This window comes from Gymnoscopelus microlampas (genome assembly GCF_963454915.1).
Source record: "Gymnoscopelus microlampas genome assembly, chromosome: 18".
Lineage (NCBI taxonomy): Eukaryota > Metazoa > Chordata > Actinopteri > Myctophiformes > Myctophidae > Gymnoscopelus > Gymnoscopelus microlampas.
In genome coordinates, this window is record NC_139955.1 from 38,675,677 (window position 1) to 38,690,318 (window position 14,642).

Consider the following 14,642-nt stretch of genomic DNA (forward strand, 5'->3'; position numbering starts at 1 on the left):
TTGTTTTGTAGTGATGTCTGAGTGTTTCCTGTTTGCTGCTACAGTACCTGTCTTGTCTCACCCTGTCATTTGCAAATGTTTTTCACCTGTGTCTTGTTTAGCCCTAGCCAATCGTGTGTTGATTGTCCACAGATAAGCACCTGTGTCTCCAATGTGTTTCTGTTTGCCCTTCACTGTCAGTCTGTTTGTTGTATATGTAGTTGTCTGTGAGTATCTTAGTGTTTGATCTAGTCTCCTTGATTCGGTGTATGTACAGTGTAGGCTTTCATCTTGTGCTTTTACAAGTGAAACTTGCAAGTGCCCTCCTAGTCCTTCTCGTGCTCCTTGTGTTCCCTGTTTTTGTCATAATAAAAAAGGAAAACCCCTTGTATCTGAACTAGTCTGCGTTGGTCTTTCTGTCCTGCACTCCCTCCTGACTCGCATAGTGACAGCAGTCTTCATTACTTTTGGAGTCTCTCATACTCCCCTCTCACATTTTGGCTTGTTTGTCTTTTGGTTCGCATCCATCATCCAACTCCTTATAAGACATTTTAAGTTCAATGACCCCCATATCTCTGAGAGTGTACAAATGGACCATTAGGGGTCCATTTGGTTCCATTTTGTACACTCTCGGGAGTTCCAGAAATGTAAGGGGACATTCAGAACCCCCTCAAGAAACCATGAGGGTCCCCTGGACCCCACTTTGAAAACCACTGCCTACACACATCCACTACAGATTCTGCAGACTAACTCACTCATAAACAATTGGTCAATTAACCTTTGTCTTTATATTCATAATCAATTCTGTGTTTAAGTGTATTGCTCTTATTTTGTTTGAACTCTGAGCCAGGTTCACACTCTTGATTAAAACTGCTAGTTTTGGTCTTCTGAAATTGATAAATGACTTTAAGATATGACAATAACGAATATGTGTTTTGATAACATTAAACATCCCTCTGTTTGCTCTTCAACCATCTGTTGCCTTTTTTTCCAACAGATGTTTTTTAACAATAACCTAAAACTCAAAAAAGTTGTGTCATAATGAACCCTGATCATCAGTGAATCTAGTAGATTCAGTCATTCTGTCAGGGGGAGAGGTGTTTGCTGTAGACTTTCAACTTTTGACCTGCCACCTTTCCCTTAAACTTCAAATATTACCTCGAGTTTCTAATTAGTGTGAAAAGCCTGGTGGCTCAAGAGTAAAGGAGAGGCCTCGCAAGTGGAAGGTTGGGGGTTTGAATCTTGGTCCTGGTAAATCTCTATCTTTGCTCTTTTTAAGGCGAGGAGCGTGGGATCAGCCCGCCTCCCTCCTCACGCCCTCTTTTAGCTCCGGTAGGAGGGGGAGGAGCATGGGTAAAGCCCACCTCCAGTGGGAGGAGCTTAATAAATTTACATACGAAGCAAAGCAATTTTTTGGTTGTATGTCATTGACATTATTAGTATTATAGCTGACTTATTTGTTATTTTTTTGACCACTGTTTTATGTTTTTTTATTGAGGCACTTTGAAGTTTTGTATTGATTGTTGTTTTGGTTGTTTGAGATATTTTGTATTAGTTGTTGGAGTGGTCTTTTGTATTAATTGAGCTTTGAACCCTGAACCTTTGGTTTATAAACCCGTGATTCATCTATTAAGCCACGCTGGCATAGAAGATGCAATTGGGAATGTAATACTTAGCTCACCTTTCACAATCTAGATGGAAAGTGAAAAATGCTCTTTGGGAGTTTTGAACCCAGAAGCTTTGGTTTACAAACCCCTGATTCATCTATTGCGCCACGCTGGCATAGGAATTGGAATGGGGAATGTAATACTTAACTCACCTTTTACAATTTAGATGGAAAGTGAAAAATGCTCTTTGAGAGCTTTGAACCCAGAACCTTCAGATTCTAACCCCCTGATTTATCATTTGAGCCATGCTAGCATGGAAGAAGCGATCGGGAATGTAATAGTTAACCCACCTTTCACAATTTAGATGGAAAGTGAAAAATGCTCTTTAAGAGCTTTGAACCCAGAATCTTCAGATTCTAACCCCCTGATTTATCATTTGAGCCATGCTAGCATGGAAGAAGCGATCGGGAATGTAATAGTTAACCCACCTTTCACAATTTAGATGGAAAGTGAAAAATGCTCTTTGAGAGCTTTGAACCCAGAACCTTCAGATTCTAAACCCCCTGATTTATCATTTGAGCCAAGCTAGCATGGAAGAAGTGATCGGGAATGTAATAGTTAACCCACCTTTCACAATTTAGATGGAAAGTGAAAAATGCTCTTTGAGAGCTTTGAACCCAGAACCTTCAGATTCTAAACCCCCTGATTTATCATTTGAGCCAAGCTAGCATGGAAGAAGCGATCGGGAATGTAATAGTTAACCCACCTTTCACAATTTAGATGGAAAGTGAAAAATGCTCTTTGAGAGCTTTGAACCCAGAACCTTCAGATTCTTAACCCCTGATTTATCATTTGAGCCATGCTAGCATGGAAGAAGCAATCGGGAATGTAATGATTAATTGAGAATGTAATACTTCACCCACCTTTGAGAATTTAGACGGAGAGTGATTTTTTTCCTTCTGGAGTTTTGGTCCTTAAACTTTCTGTTTATAAACCCTTGATTCATCATTTGAGCCATGGTTTGTACTCCTGACTCACATGCCATGCTAGCATGGAAGATGGAATTGAGAATGTAATAATTAACTAAGAATGTGATACTTAACCCACCTTTTAGAATTTAGATGGAGAGTGAAAAAGTTCTTTGGGAGTTTTGAACCTTTAACCAACGGTTCATAAATCAGTGATTTATCTCACATGCTAGCTGGCACGGAAGATGCTAGAGAGAATGTATTACTTCACCCACCTTTGAGAATTTAGACGGAGAGTGATTATTTTTTCTTCTGGAGTTTTGGCCCTTAAACTTTCTGTTCATAAAACACTGATTTAACGTTTGAGCCACACTGGCATTGAAGATGCAACCGAGAATGTAATATTTAACCCACCTTTTAGAATTTAGATAGAGTGATGATAATGTTCTTCATGAGGTTTGATCCCTGAACCTTTTATTTATAAAACCCTGAATAATACCTCGAGCCACACTAACATGGAAAACTCATGTAAGAATGCAATACTTAACCAACCTCTACGATTTTAGATTGAGAGTGAAAAATGATATTAAGGAGTTCCAAACTCTAAACCTTCAGCTTATAAATCCCTGGTATATCTCCTGAGCCACACGGATATGGAAGATGCAACTCTATTTAATGACTATAAGATATGACAATAACGGATTTGTATTTTGATGACATTAAACATCCCTCTGTTTGCTCTCAATGAAAGAGTAAATCTGGGTGCAGAGAAAAATGTTCCAACAGCTGTTTTTTAACAATAACTGTTGTTTTCTTGTTGTATTCCTTGTTTCTTAGTTATACTTGGTGTTTTACAATACAGTTGTGTTTCTTTACATATTATAGAAATACATCTTCTTAGTTCTAGTTTTAATTTACACTTGTGTACCTTTTGTTTTGTAGTGATGTCTGAGTGTTTCCTGTTTGCTGCTACAGTACCTGTCTTGTCTCACCCTGTCATTTGCAAATGTTTTTCACCTGTGTCTTGTTTAGCCCTAGCCAATCATGTGTTGATTGTCCACAGATAAGCACCTGTGTCTCCAATGTGTTTCTGTTTGCCCTTCACTGTCAGTCTGTTTGTTGTATATGTAGTTGTCTGTGAGTATCTTAGTGTTTGATCTAGTCTCCTTGATTCGGTGTATGTACAGTGTAGGCTTTCATCTTGTGCTTTTACAAGTGAAACTTGCAAGTGCCCTCCTAGTCCTTCTCGTGCTCCTTGTGTTCCCTGTTTTTGTCATAATAAAAAAGGAAAACCCCTTGTATCTGAACTAGTCTGCGTTGGTCTTTCTGTCCTGCACTCCCTCCTGACTCGCATAGTGACAGCAGTCTTCATTACTTTTGGAGTCTCTCATACTCCCCTCTCACATTTTGGCTTGTTTGTCTTTTGGTTCGCATCCATCATCCAACTCCTTATAAGACATTTTAAGTTCAATGACCCCCATATCTCTGAGAGTGTACAAATGGACCATTAGGGGTCCATTTGGTTCCATTTTGTACACTCTCGGGAGTTCCAGAAATGTAAGGGGACATTCAGAACCCCCTCAAGAAACCATGAGGGTCCCCTGGACCCCACTTTGAAAACCACTGCCTACACACATCCACTACAGATTCTGCAGACTAACTCACTCATAAACAATTGGTCAATTAACCTTTGTCTTTATATTCATAATCAATTCTGTGTTTAAGTGTATTGCTCTTATTTTGTTTGAACTCTGAGCCAGGTTCACACTCTTGATTAAAACTGCTAGTTTTGGTCTTCTGAAATTGATAAATGACTTTAAGATATGACAATAACGAATATGTGTTTTGATAACATTAAACATCCCTCTGTTTGCTCTTCAACCATCTGTTGCCTTTTTTTCCAACAGATGTTTTTTAACAATAACCTAAAGCTCAAAAAAGTTGTGTCATAATGAACCCTGATCATCAGTGAATCTAGTAGATTCAGTCATTCTGTCAGGGGGAGAGGTGTTTGCTGTAGACTTTCAACTTTTGACCTGCCACCTTTCCCTTAAACTTCAAATATTACCTCGAGTTTCTAATTAGTGTGAAAAGCCTGGTGGCTTGAGAGTAAAGGAGAGGCCTTGCAAGTGGAAGGTTGGGGGTTTGAATCTTGGTCCTGGTAAATCTCTATCTTTGCTCTTTTTAAGGCGAGGAGCGTGGGATCAGCCCGCCTCCCTCCTCACGCCCTCTTTTAGCTCCGGTAGGAGGGGGAGGAGCATGGGTAAAGCCCACCTCCAGTGGGAGGAGCTTACTAAATTTACATACGAAGCAAAGCAATTTTTTTGTTGTATGTCATTGACATTATTAGTATTATAGCTGACTTATTTGTTATTTTTTTGACCACTGTTTTATGTTTTTTTATTGAGGCACTTTGAAGTTTTGTATTGATTGTTGTTTTGGTTGTTTGAGATATTTTGTATTAGTTGTTGGAGTGGTCTTTTTGTATTAATTGAGCTTTGAACCCTGAACCTTTGGTTTATAAACCCGTGATTCATCTATTAAGCCACGCTGGCATAGAAGATGCAATTGGGAATGTAATACTTAGCTCACCTTTCACAATCTAGATGGAAAGTGAAAAATGCTCTTTGGGAGTTTTGAACCCAGAAGCTTTGGTTTACAAACCCCTGATTCATCTATTGCGCCACGCTGGCATAGGAGATGGAATGGGGAATGTAATACTTAACTCACCTTTTACAATTTAGATGGAAAGTGAAAAATGCTCTTTGGGAGCTTTGAACCCAGAACCATCGGATTGAAAGCCCTTGATTTATCATTTGAGCCATGCTAGCATGGAAGAAGCGATTGTGAATGTAATTATTAACTCACCTTTCACAATTTAGATGGAAAGTGAAAAAGGCTCTTTGGGAGCTTTGAACCCAGAACCTTCGGACTATAAACCCCTGATTTATCATCTGAGCCATGCTAGCATGGAAGAAGCGATCGGGAATGTAATAGTTAACCCACCTTTCACAATTTAGATAGAAAGTGAAAAATGCTCTTTGAGAGCTTTGAACCCAGAACCTTCAGATTCTAACCCCCTGATTTATCATTTGAGCCATGCTAGCATGGAAGAAGCGATCGGGAATGTAATAGTTAACCCACCTTTCACAATTTAGATGGAAAGTGAAAAATGCTCTTTGAGAGCTTTGAACCCAGAACCTTCAGATTCTAAACCCCCTGATTTATCATTTGAGCCAAGCTAGCATGGAAGAAGTGATCGGGAATGTAATAGTTAACCCACCTTTCACAATTTAGATGGAAAGTGAAAAATGCTCTTTGTGAGTTTTGAACCCTGATCCATTGGTTTATAAACCCCTGACTCATCTATTGAGCCACGCTGGCATAGAAGATGCAATTGGGAATGTAATACTTAACTCCCCTTTTGCAACTGAGATGGAAAGTGAAAAATGCTCTTTGGGAGTTTTGAACACAGAACCTTTGGTTTGTAGACCCCTGATTCATCTATTGAGCCACGCTGGCATAGGAAATGTAATCGGGAATGTAATAGTTAACTCACCTTTCACAATTTAGATGGAAAGTGAAAAACACTCCTTGGGAGCTTTGAACCCAGAACCTTTGGATTATAAACCCCTGATTCATCTTATTGAGCCACGCTGACATGAGAGATGCAATTGAGAATGTAATAGTTAATTCACCTTTCACAATTTAGATGGAAAGTGAAAAATGCTCTTTGGGGGCTTTGAAGCCAGAACCTTCGGATTATAAACCCCTGATTCATCTATTGAGCCACGCTGACATAGGAGAATCAATCGGGAATGTAATAGTTAACTCACCGTTCACAATTTAGATGGAGAGTGAAAAAGTTCTTTAGGAGTTTTGAACCCTTAACAACCGGTTTATAAATCACTGATTTATCAGTGATGTACTCCACTACATCTCAGAGGCAAATATTGTACTTTTACTCCACTACAATTATTTGAAAACTGTAGTAACTACTTTTCAGATATAAATTATGATATAATGAAACATACATTAACCCCTTTAGCCCTATTTTATACATAGGTTATTTGAAAATAGCCGATCGACAAGCTCACAACGCCTCGCATCGCGACGCGTTGTGAGCTTGTAGATCTGCTATTTTCAAATATTTAGTACTTTTACTTGTGGTACTTTAAGTACATTTTGATGCCAATACTTTTGTACTTTTACTCGAGTAAATTTTGAATTCTGGACTTTCACTTGTAACAGAGTATTTTTATATTGCAGTATTGGTATTAGTAGAGCATTTGAGTACTTTTTCCACCACTGGTGTCTGGGCACACGGTGTTCTACCATGCAGAGCAGATGAAGAGTCCAACATCTCACTGGGCTATCATGGCTTCTGTTCTCACTGTCTTTGTACTGTCTCTCGCATGTCTGTCTCAGTTGAATGGAAACGCAGCGACTATCTCCTTTTCTTAAGCTCTCCCCCTCCCTCGGTCTCTCTCTCTGTCTTTCTTGCATGGATCTGAAGGCAGTAAATAGTTGAAAGCACAACGGGGGAATGCCTAGAAGACTCGTGTCTCCCAAACGGCCGTGCCGAGGCTACAATGATGGTGTGCCGTGGGATTTTGTGTCAACCGCTCACCATTATTGCAACGTATACAACGATACAAAAAGCCATCAGTTAAGGGTTCCACTCCAGGAACTTCTGACACTATAGGCATAGAATTGCATGCAGTGGTGGAAAGTAACTAAGTACATTCACTTATTCAAGTGCTTAAGTACAGTTTTGAGGTATTTGCACTTTACTTGAGTATTTCCAATTTCCAACACTTTTCTACTCTACATCTCGGATCCAAATATTGTACTTTTACTGCACTACATTTATATGAAAACTTGTAGATTTTGATTATTATTACAAAACAGACATTACCCACTTCAGCCCTACTGTAAATACATTTCGGCCATTTGAAAACCGCCGATCTACAAGCTTGTAGATCTGCCATTTTCAAAAGATTTGTAGACATTTGAAAACTTGAAATGGGGACATTCTGCATTATGAGTACTTTTACTTTTAGTACATTTTGATGCCAATACTTTCTACTTTTACTCAGGTACATTTTTAAATCCGGACTTTTACTTGCAACAGAGTATTTAAATGTGGCAGTATTGATACTTTCACTTAAGTAAAACATTTTGAGTACTTTTTCCAGCACTGATTGCATGGTATTTTGGGGAAGCCCAAGGTTCGGGATACCTTCCGTCCTTTAGGGGAAACTCCCTTTCTCTCCACAAGATCTATGATGACATGTTCATCTTGGGAGATAAAGGACTTCCTCCCGATTGAGTGCTTGTGGTCCCCTATGCCTCTGACTCTTTGATTTTGGAACACTCCAGAACGTGGCCAAAAGGCGAAGCTGAGGGCCGCTACCTGCCTTCTTAATATAGCTTCCTGTACTCGGCTCCCTTCGTTCTATATTTCACTCCATCGGTTTATCTTCTCTCTTTTCCCCTCTCTTCCTGAGGCTACGGTGCCATTGTGTTCCGTAATACATTTCATCATTGAGTCAATTTATAGGTCATGGGACCTTTTCATATTTTCATTTCTGCCTGTCCACACCGTTATACATCAGAAACATGGATCCCATACCAAAGGCATGTTAAGAATACTTGAAGCTCCCCCCTGCTTCAACTCCCCCCTGTCAGGTGACAAGAAGGTCAGTTGGCTCTCATGCACTGAAGGAAGCATGAGCTCGGCCCTGGCCTTCCTAGGCTGTGGGGGACTGGTGTAGGGCTGGTGTAGCGATCACTTAGGAAATTGGCACCGGGTGAAAAAAATGGGTTACAAAAATCGCGGGATAAAAAAATAAATAATAATAATAATACTTGAAGCATTCCATTGAAGCATTCCAGCATTGCAACGGATCCTGGGTGTGTCCTAGGAGGGACAGGGTGCCCTATGTGGGGACATTTATGACCGGAACCAGACACCCATAGTGTCTGTGTTCCTTATACAAAGACACCTGCGCTGGGTAGTGTTGATTTTGACAGCAAATTTTGATTTAGTCTTGTCATAGTCTTTTGAATAAAATTCTGTTTTATTTTTTTGTCATATTTTTGTCATCTGAAAAGTTTTGCTTTTTGTCTAGTTTTAGTCGACTAAATATCATAAGATTATAGTAGACTAAATCTACAGTTGATTTAGTCTACTATAATGTGTTTTACTTTTGGGGGGCCTTGATGGCGTCGTAAATTCGTAATGGCTTATTTTATAATTGGATGCATGCTGAAAATAGCCGATCTACAAGCTCACACCGCGTCGTGCGGCGACACGTTGTGAGTTTGTAGATTTGCCATTTTCAGAGCGCAACACCTGAGCACAACCAAACATAAAATGACTTGTCTTTTAGTTCTACTGGATCTCTTCTCCACTTGTCCCTCACTAACATTTTAGTCGATCTATTTTTTATTTGTTGACAAAATTGTCAATATATTAAGTCATAGTTTGAGTCATCGTAGCTTAGTTTTTATGTAGTTTTCGTCAGTGAAAAAAGGTAGACATTTTTCGTCATAGTTTTAGTCGACGAAATCAACACTGGCTGGGTGGGGCTCGTAATCCACATGCCCATCCAGAGGCTCCAACCAACAGATCCTCCCCCATCAGGTTCATTGGGGAGCACATGGGCCCGGGTGCTCACTCCCCTTAAAAGCCTGTCTCCACAGTGCTTTGGCAGTTCATTGGATTTTTGCACCTCACCCACCATGCATGCACCTTTTCCAATATTTATGCTGCTAACACATGCAACACTCTCACCCACACTACACAATCTACTCTACACACACACACACACACACACACACACACACACATTACACTACTGACGTTACATATTCCACCACAGGTGCAGACCACTGAGATGAGAACGCAGTACTGCAGGGGTCCACTAGGACAGGTTACATCTGCCCTTCATTTGACAAACCATATGGGCTGCGCATTGGCCTGCACAGCCACATGAAATGGCACAACACAACACAGTCAACATCCCACAAGGAGAGAGAGAGAGTAAAAATACTTAAGAAAAACGAGCAATTCTGCTATGTAGAAATACTTCGTTACAAGTCAAAGGCATTGGTATCAAAATGTACTTAAAGTACCAAAAGTAGAAAGTACTCATTAAGCAGAATGTGCAGAGAATATTATCTGCATTAGACCTATAAACCTTGAATAACTGTATGCAAATTCAGCAAGTCCCTAAATGCATGTTTCATGTTCATGTTTTCATTTGAAGAATTTAAATGACTGTCCCAGATTACCCAAAGCATGCCGCCCCACATTCTCATATCTGTAAAAAGTGGGACAACTAAAGATAGACATAATTTTCATAACAATTAGGAACATCATCGTATTTATGACAGACTCACATCCTTAACATTATTCTTGTCAGAATCCCATGTCACTGACCTTATGCAATTCCCAGGGGTCGGCCCCACCTACCTGACCAATTTCTGTGACATCATCACCCTAATGAAGGTCATGTGATTTCAGTCACATGCTAAACATAAACGTCCTGTTGACTAAATGGTGTGAGAACAGAAATAAACCCACTGGAGCTTAGGTGTCCTAAATTACCCAAGTGTAGCTACTTTAGCACATCAGGCCTGCTGATTTCACAAACTAACGAGCCAAAATACCGTTGTCAAAACCAACCACAGGCAGGTACAACAGTACCAATATATTTCCTCAACATGCCAATTTTTTTTTTTTGGAGAATCCCACAAAGACAACTCAAAAAAGCACAAAGAGTGTTTCCTCTTCTCTAAAAACTCTTCCTTTCAACTGTAGCCTATGCTACTGATGTGGGGGAGTTTGCTTGGCAAGCACAAATACCTTATAGGCAATCTCCCTGTTGTGCCTTCAATGACACTGCCTTCAGATCTATGCTAGAAAGAGAGTGACTGAGACGAAGAGCTTAAGCAAAGGGAGATAGCAACTGTGTTTTCCATCCAACTGAGACAAAGTGAGAGAATACAGAAAAAAATAACAGAAGCCACTGTGGTGTACAGCGCCATGCCCAGAAACCTCAGAGAGCGCAGCCAGAGAGCAATTAGTCAACCACCTGCCACTCATTCTGGCTTAAAGTGCATGTAATTCTCTGCGAACACGGAGGCAAAATAAACAAAAGCATGGTACGAAACCTTATTTTGCTCCCAGTGCACACACTAATAAGACATCTGTTTAGTTCTAGCTTTAATATTCAGTAGTCCTTGGTTTGTAAGAGGCCATTCTAAGTGCCTACAGGCAAGAATCGCTGGAGCCGTGCTCAGCCTATGCAGCACTGATCTGGCACCATGGGGAAATGAAGTGATTTTTTTTTAAAGGCCTATCAAGGTCTCTACGCATAAATAACCCATTGAGACCGGGGAAGCATCTGTGTGTCATTTTTAAGATTTCTTTGGCTATTAAAAAATAGCAGATCTACAAGCTCATAGCGCGGCACCGAGTGCCGTGCTACGAGCTTGTGGATCTGCTATTTTTTTGAAAAAATCGTGGAAATGAGTGCAAATCTTTGAATATATATACTTTTCAAAGCGAACATTTTTAAGTCAAATCTTTGCTTCTGGGGGGATTCTACAAATATCTTCTAAATCCTAACAACCAAAAAACGTATGTTGCTATAATATCAGTGGTTCTCAAACTTTTTCATGTCAAGGGCCACCCAAAATGATATATATTTGTCCGCGGACCCCCCCCCCCCCCCATCTCAAAATATCTTGTTCAGACAAGGAGCATGTATATCTGCTATAATGAAATCTAAAATGACACAGATGCGTTCCCGGTCTCAATGGGATAAAAGAATGAGCGGCGTGCTGCATTTATTGAGACATGAGTCTGCGTGAGCACAGCCGCCGACTGCTGCGGCCATACACCAGCTGTCAGAGCAAATCACTGCCTACGCCACCTGACAAATCTGTCCTTCTGACTGTGTAGTGTCTGTTCCAGTCAATAGGAGGAGCTGTTGCCTTGCCCGGCTCATCAAGTACTGTAAAAAAAGGGATAACATTCTGTTTTGTGAGATATTTTTGAGTCAGGTGATGCCCTCCCCAGGCTTTTTTCCAATGGCAAGCCTGGTGGTCTGTGGCCAATATGGCAGGCAGTTGGCAGAGCTGATCGCCAAGCCATTCATTGAGGCCCCATTGGAGGCAATTAGTATTCCTCCTGATACTCGTGTCTCACCTTGCAGTGATTGTTTATCGTGCATTAGAAGCACACAATGCATTGTGTTGTGTTGGGTTGTGTTGCACACAGGCAAACATTGGTGCACGCACACCCGAACACACTCAATCTGCAGCCTCTCACCTGCTTCATGCGAGGCCATGACCATAATGAATGCCTTCAGGAATCAATCAACATGAGAGCGAGAGGTAGACTATAACCATATTAAAAAGTCATAATTAGTGTTTCTAATTAGTGCCCTTTGTTCCACTTAATGAAAATTGCAATGCTACAGCTACTCTAGACTGGTGGTTCTCAACCTTTTCAGGCTGTAGGAGTTGAGGCATTGCATTTAGTTTGACTCGGTTCCACAGATAAATATTGTGAAAATAGCAGGTCTACAAGCTCACAACGCCTCGCAATCGTCTATTTTCAAATGTTTTGCCTATTTCTTATATTATTTGTCAATTTGACCAGCTTTTATAGTATAATTTGTTGATTAGCCTACTTTTGATGCTGTAACGGTAATTTTTTTGGGGGTATTAAAAAGGTCTTAACAGTGGTAAAGTCCCTGCCCACCACCACGGAGGTTGTGGGTTCGAATCCACCGTGGTGCATCCGGCTTTGTCGAGCGTCTACACGAACACAATTGGCCCGTGTTCTGGGGAGGGAAGCCTGACGGGGAGGGTGACATTGGTCATTGCACATACTCCTACGGGCTGGGGCGGCACCTGTCAGCGGCGAGTATTGGGCGGGAGGAGTATGACGAAGGTTCTACGTCCTCCTGGTGGGGGCTCCTCCTCACTGGTAGGTGAGTCAGTAGGATACGACAGCAGTGACAACATAGAAATGTGTGTGGGGAGGAATTAATTGGCACGATGACTACATTTGGGAGACAAAGGGGTAAAAAATAATTGGCTAGTCTAAATAAAATGAAAAATAAAAAAAAGGGAGTGTACGCCCTGAGATTGGGAGGTCAATGTTCGATCCCCGGCCGGGTCATACCAAAGACTATAAAAATATGAAAATGGGACCCAATGGGTCGTCTCCCTGCTTGTCATCAAGAGTTGGGTTGGGGTTAAGTCCCTGTGACATACTTGCGTTATGTCTAGTACTTGTACATCAAGCTGCCTCACACTTCAGGAACAGGAGATGGTCCTCATGGCTCGGCAAGGCTTACTTTACTTACCGACTAAAAATGTTCCTTCCAACTATGAAAAGCCATCCCAGAACAGTGGATAATCTTAAAGTGGCAAAGAGAGGACCAGCTCCATATGAACGCTCGTTACTGGCTTCCATTTAGCCACAAGACCATTAATGATGCCAGACAGACGCTGATGTGGTGAACTGTTTACTCAAGCGCAGTGGGACAGGACGCCAGAGGGTCTCCTCTCCTCCTCCTCAAACGTCTCTCTCCCTCCCGCTCTAGTGAGTGGGAGGAGAGATGAAGGAGGGCCGTAGAGAAGGAGAGAGTATAGGAGATATACAGCCGTGTGTAGGCAGTTGAAAGGTTGAATCATCCCCTTGAAAAGCTTTCACTTGAATCCAATCCACCTTGAATTGCATTAATGAGGAGGGTCCTTGCGCTGCGGCGATGAAAAGACAACAAACGTGAGGGAACGGCATTCGCCAGGGACCGCCGGCGGTTTTAATTAGCCCGTGTTTACCTCTCTGTGTGATGCAAGTGCAACACTACCTACTTTGTGCACATTCAAACACACACGCCCCCACATACACACACACACACACACACACACACACACACACACAAACACACGCTGTAAAAGAGTTGAATTGTGAGTGCATTCTGTCTATAATCCCATAGGAATAGCAATTCCGTTGGGAGGAAACACTTGACAGAAAGAAACTTTTGAAAGCAAATAACTTGCACTGTATCATCTTGTTTGTGTGTGTGTGTGTGTGTGTGTGTGTGTGTGTGTGTGTGTGTGTGTGTGTGTGTGTGTGTGTGTGTGTGTGTGTGTGAGAGCGAGAAGCAAAGGGGAGAGTCAGGGAAGGAGAAGGCGAGTGGGGAGAGCAGTTGTGTGTGACTCCTACACTATCATTTGTCATCAGGGCTGTTCTGTCAAGTGCTTGTGTGGGGAGGAGAGGCCCTGAGATGCACATCATCTCTCCAGCCTACGTGCATAAAGCAGCATACAGCATGCCGTCCACCTCCAGTCCACACCTTCTGCTGAGGCAATGCAACATGATGTGTTTTTTTTTTCACGGTCGATACTGGCATACTGCTGCTGGAATGACATAAAAACAAGGCATACAGTCGAGTCGAATAACAACGGCTTTGCATGCCTGTCTAATCTTCAGCACGAATCACGATGCGGTGTTCAGTGGTGAAGCTGCACTCACTCACTACTCAGTGGTGGAAAAAGTACTCAAATGTGTTACTTAAGTAAAAGTATCAATACTGCAATGTAGAAGTACTCTGTTACAAGTAAAAGTCCGGAATTCAACATTTACTTGAGTAAAAGTACAAAAGTATTGGTATCAAAATGCACTTAAAGTACTAAAAGTAAAAGTACTAAAATGTTTGAAAATAGCAGATCTACAAGCTCACAACGCGTCGCATCGCGACGCGTTGTGAGCTTGTAGATCGGCTATTTTCAAATAGTCTAGGTATAAAATAGGGCTAAAGTGGTTATTGTATGTTTTATATTATCATAATTTATATCTGCAAAGTAACTAGTAACTAAAGTTTTCAAATAATTGTAGTGGAATAAAAGTACAATATTTGCCTCTGAGATGTAGTGGAGTAGAAGTAAAAGTACTGAAAATGGGAAATACTCCAGTAAAGTAAAAATTCCTCAAAAGTGTGCTTAAGTACAGTACTTAAGTAAATGTACTTAGTTACTTTACAACACTGCGTTTCTGTTT